The sequence below is a fragment of the Schistocerca cancellata genome, chromosome 2, assembly GCF_023864275.1.
Source record: "Schistocerca cancellata isolate TAMUIC-IGC-003103 chromosome 2, iqSchCanc2.1, whole genome shotgun sequence".
NCBI lineage: Eukaryota > Metazoa > Arthropoda > Insecta > Orthoptera > Acrididae > Schistocerca > Schistocerca cancellata.
Window position 1 is genome coordinate 570,210,161 of NC_064627.1, and position 6,099 is coordinate 570,216,259.

Here is a 6,099-nt window from a genome sequence, read left to right on the forward strand (position 1 = left end):
GCGCTGTTGTACCAACCGCCCGACAGAAGTCCGTCTTTTGTCACTACGCACGTAATTAATGCTGTTCTAATGTACATGACTGGGTGAAGTCGGACGAAACTTCAACGACAGAGTTTCTGGAAAAATTTAAAGACTGCGGATGTCACGCACAGAGAATAAAAATCCTTCGAACTTCTGTATGTATTCAGGTTTTACTTCCGATGCTTAGCGGAAATGAAATCTAGAACCGAAATATCGACATTCAACGGACGTTAATTCATGAAACATTTGCTTCGTTACTACGAGTGTTAAGAAATTCGATCCTACATCCAAGCCCTCTACTAAGAAAAGCAAAGCGTGGCATTACTTTTTTTTCAGTTGAACAGTTTCTAAATGCTGTTGTATTTGTGTGTGATGTTCTTAGGTTATTCAAAAAGATTTCGGGCTTGCAGCCGGTCGTCGTTAGCTTCCATCCACGATATTTCGACTGGACAACTGCCAGCCATCCTCACGTGAGCCATCGATACTGACGAAGGCGCTTTTTTTTTATTTATTGAATTTCAATTCCCCCCGAAGGGGGCGGGCTAGCAGCAGCTTAGTATGCTGCTCTTCAGCCTACTGACTTCGTTAAAAAGATGAAGATAAAACAGGCGATAAAATCGGAGATTTAAAGAGTAACAAGGCGAAAAAAAAAAATCGTGGAACTTAAAACAAAGAACAGAGGGATGATGATGCTAATAAAATACATACGAAGCAGACAGGTAAAACAATAGACAGACAATTAAAAAACACCTGCTGGGATCAGTGAAAGACGATCTGGTATTGCGGAAGGCGGGAATTTATAAAATACCTTCTCAGTGTGGCATGTCATATATAGGACAAACATTGCGAACGGTAGAAGAACGTTGCACTTAACATCAGTGCTGTACTCGCCTTTTGCAACCTAGCAAGTCTGCAATTTGCTGAGCACTGCATTTCCACTGGACACTCAATGGAGTATGACAAGACAACAATTTTGGCCACAGCAACATCCTTTTGGGACTCCGTCATAAAAGAATCAGTGGAAATTCGCATGACAGACAATCTTATCAACCGTGACAATGGCTACCAGCTAGATAATGCGTGGAACCCCGTCATCTCTAAGGTATGCTCCATACGAAGACGTCAGAGTACTCCGATGGCCGCGGCAATTGACAACGCAGGAGACAGGTGAGTTCTGCAGTTCCACAAGCGAGGACGCTGCTGGCGGGCGGTGTGGTTCGTCTCTCCATATGATTTTGACGAATGCGCGGAATACTCGCTGCACGCTATACAGCGTGTTACAAAAAGATACGGCCGAACTTTCAGGAAACATTCCTCACACACAAAGAAAGAAAATATGTTATGTGGACATGTGTCCGGAAACGCTTACTTTCCATGTTAGAGCTCATTTTATTATTTATCCTCAAATCACATTAATCATGCAATGGAAACACACAGCAACAGAACGTACCAGCGTGACTTCAAACACTTTGTTACAAGAAATGTTCAAAATGTCCTCCGTTAGCGAGGATACATGCATCCACCCTCCGTCGCATGGAATCAAATGACTCTGAGCACTATGGGACTTAACATCTGTGGTCATCAGTCCCCTAGAACTTAGAACTACTTAAACCTAACTAACCTAAGGACATCACACACATCCTTGCCCGAGGCAGGATTCTAACCTGCGACCGCAGCGGTTACGCGGTTCCAGACTGAAGCGCCTAGAACCGAACGGCCACACTGGCCGGCCGCATGGAATCCCTGATGCAGCCCTGGAGAATGGCGTATTGTATCACAGCCGTCCACAATACGAGCACGAAGAGTCTCTACATTTGGTACCGGGGTTGCGTAGACAAGAGCTTTCAAATGCCCCCATAAATGAAAGTGAAGAGGGTTGAGGTCAGGAGAGCGTGGAGGCCATGGAATTGGTCCGCCTCAACCAATCCATCGGTCACCGAATCTGTTGTTGAGAAGAGTACGAACACTTCGACTGAAATGTGCAGGAGCTCCATCGTGCATAAACCACATGTTGTGTCGTACTTGTAAAGACACATGTTCTAGCAGCACAGGTAGAGTATCCCGTATGAAATCATGGCGGTGAATCGAGGAAGTACAGTACATACTGACGAAACTAAAATGAGCTCTAACATGGAAATTAAGCGTTCCGGACACATGTCCACATAACATCTTTTCTTTATTTGTGTATGAGGAATGTTTCCTGAAAGGTTGGCCGTACCTTTTTGTAACACCCTGTATATTACGGAACGGAGGGCGCCTTCGTCAGTCTTCGATGGCTCACCTGAGCATGGCTGGCAGTTGTCCAGTCGAAATATCGTGGATCGAAGCTAACGTCGACCGGCTGCAAGCTCGAAATCTTTTTGAATATTCAGTTCGCCGGGAAAATTTTAAATTTCACGTCCTTAGGTTAGTTAGGTTTAAGTAGTTCTAAGTTCTAGGGGACTGATGACCTCAGCAGTTAAGTCCCGTAGTGCTCAGAGCCATTTGAACCATTTTTTCAGTTTTGTTCGCCTTTCCAAAGTGTTGCGAACAGAAATCATGCTGTTGCTGCGTGTTAATCGATCAACGACGAACTTAAAAGGGATGACTTACGGCATCCGCCCCGAGCAGATGGACCGAACTAAAGCGAACAAAATGAGATTAAAAAATATATATGTATGGATAGTGCATCTGCCACGTAAGCAGGAGATACCGGGTTCGACTCCCAGTCGGGGCACACATTTTCAACATGTCCCCAATGACGTATATCAATGCCTGTTTGCAGCTAGGATGTCGATCTTGTTATCATTTCATTCTAGAGAAGCTGCACGGTCATCAATGGTATCTGTTATTTCTGGAACAGGTACTTCCTTCATATATAGTTAAAATATGGCTACCTGGCCATTGACCTTCTTGTGCGAATGCACATGCTATCCCCAACTTCTATGGGACTCGGTAGATTAATCTGCCATGAGTAATGAGTGTGATGGGCAAACATCTATTAGGCGCACCACGAAAGTAGTGGAGTGGACATGTCGGGAATGTGGGTCTCACGGGGACTGTGCAAGGGATAAGTCCTTGCAGTTGCACTATCCTCTGTGACCTCAGTGGCTCAGATAGATAGAATGTCTGCCATGCAAGCAGGAGATCTCGGGTTCGAGTCCCAGTCAGGGCGCACATTTTCAACATGTCCCCAATGATGTATATCAACGCCTGTTTGCAGCTAGGATGTCGATTTAGTTATCATTTCATTAAAGACTAAAAATGTTGGTGGCATACAGCATATAATCAGTATAACATATAAATAATAAATGAAGGACTTGGTAACTGTTAGAACCATAAAAAATATCACATTTTGCTCTTCTTATCAGAAGGTTTAGAATTAGGCCAGTAAAGAAACAAGTACATGTTGAGAATAAATGCCTGTTGACTGTCTATATTTCGGCTCTTAGGTTTTACTTTCGATACGCATCGCATCTAAAATCTAGTGTCTAATCTGTCTGTATTTTGATTTTTAGATTTAATTCTCAATGAGTTTCGAAATAAATTCTAAAAACCGAAATACTGAAGGTCGACGGATTTTTAATCATAAAACATATATCTTTTAGTATCTCTGTGTTCCACAAAAACCACTACGGATTCGTTCATCTCTATTCCTATATTCCTCACACGACATATCCCACAAAAATCTCCAGTTGTTGGTGAAGTGTGAAGTGATTTGTGGAGGGGGGGGGGGGGGGGGAGGGGAGCGATGCCGTGTGGTCCTACCCGCCCGACATCTCGATAAGAAAAGTTCGTCGGTCGGTCGCTGAAAACGCCGACACACATTCAATTTATCGGTCGTTCGGTTGGTTGGTGCTTGTGTAGGGCCCTTCACTGATTTTCAACCAATATTTTTCCTAACTGAAAGTGTTATTAAAGATAACGAACAGAGAAAATCATAAAATTACACGAAATATTACGATCAAGATACTGAAGGTTTCGTTTATCGTGGTATGAAGCTGCTTATTGCTGATAACTGATGAACTACTAGTGGTAGAGTTCGTTAGTATGCTTACATGGAGTTCCAAAAGCAGATTTCACTTGTGATCGGACACGTCGATTCTAGAAATGCAGTTATGGCTGCCAGATTTCAGTTTCCACAATCAGCTTTAGGTTCCATGTGTAAGTAGGCTGTTTAGGTTTTTATGTTGGTAACGCCATGTAGCGCTCTGTATGAAAATCACTGACTGTGCTGTGTGCGGTCTGTGGCTGGTTTGCTTTCTTGGAATATTTGCTATTGTAGTGTTGGGCAGTTGGATGTGAACAGCGCATAGCGTTGCGCAGTTGGAGATGAGGCGCCAGCAGTGGTGGATGTGGGGAGAGAGACGGCAGAATTTTGAGAGCGGACGATCTGGACGTCTGTCCATCAGAAAGAGTAAATTTGTAATACTGGATATCATGAACTGATATATATATATATATGATGACTTTTGAACATTATTAAGGTAAATACATTGTTTGTTCTCTATCAAAATCTTTCATTTGCTAAGTATGCCTATCAGTAGTTAGAGCCTTCAGTAGTTCGAATCTTTTATTTAGCTGGCAGTATTGGCGCTCGCTGTATTGCAGTAGTTCGAGTAACGAAGATTTTTGTGAGGTAAGTGATTCATGAAAGGTATAGGCTATTGTTAGTCAGGGCCATTCTTTTGTAGGGATTATTGAAAGTCAGATTGGGTTACGCTAAAAAATATTGTGTGTCAGTTTAGTGTTGATCAGAATAAGTAAAGAGAGAAATGTATGAATACTTTCATTTCTACTCAGCTGTTTGAAAATCAAATAACGTAAGAGGTTTATCAGCACAGTAATTCGACAACGGTATGTACTTCTTAGCGAGCCAATCTGTAAATTTCTGCTCCCGCTCTCACCTTCAGCGAAACTGATAGTTGGTGACAAAACATTCGCTGTGCACTGGATTAATTATGTCTTTTCCTTTAGTAAGCTTTTTAATTCTAAATCTCCGAAACGTTGTTGGGTGTTAGTTAGCAATTCGCCCTTCCTCAAGGACACACTTAATTTGAGTAATGGGCTAAAACAAATTTGCACACGTTAATTGGGAAAATTGCTGTTACTTTGAGTTCCCAGATAGATACGACTTGACGATAAAATATTCTGGAGTCGTTAGGCCATGTCATATTCCTCTTCAAATTTCTTCAGTGATCGACGTTTTGATCCCTCTTCTGGAATCTTCTGCGGGATTCTACTGATGTCAGTAGATGGCTCGACACTGCCGAAAGAAGTGCCCCGTTCGCTTATAAAAGACTATTTTCCCACGCATTTTCAGAGAAATGTAATTAACGGGTAAAAATTTTCCGGTTGCTATTGGTGGACCGTCGTCGTTGTGTAAATGGTGAAAGCAAAAATGGTTCAAATGGCTCTGAGCACTATGGGTCTTAACTTCTGAGGTCGTCAGTCGCCTAGAACTTAGAACTACTTAAACCTAACTAACCTAAGGACATCACACACACCCATTCCCGAGGCAGGATTCGAACCTGCGACCGTAGCGGTCGCGCAGTTCCAGACTGTAGCGCCTAGAACCGCTCGGCCACTTCGGCCGGCTGGTGAAAGCAGATACTGACAGAGTGGCAGAGAGGGGCAGGGGGGGGGGGAGGGGGAGGAAGGTATCCCAAATGTAAATTGTTCTGTCGCTTCAGCCTCGGTTGTTTCCTGTTATGTGCAGGAGATTCCTCGTCATTCTTATTTGCATTATTAGTATTACAGCTTTGTTTGAAGACTGTTATTTATGGAAAGGTCTCATAGCCGTTGACCATCAGTGTTTCCATAAGGAAATCTATCTCTGATCGCAAGCTCTTACCGTCACTGTTGCGAGACGCACGCGAAGATAGAGTAGTACTCACAGCAGCTCGCTTCTGGATTGGGTGGCGGTGCGAAGCGGTGTCTAGATGCCGATTTGTGTTGGTAAGGTTCCTACAAACTCTGTGCGCCAGAGTTTTATCAAGTCGTCTGTAGACCAACACACCTATAAACCGGAGGCCAACTTCACTCTCCATCTCCATGGTGAAGCTGATCTTTCGATAAAAGTTGTTCAGAAAATTGAAG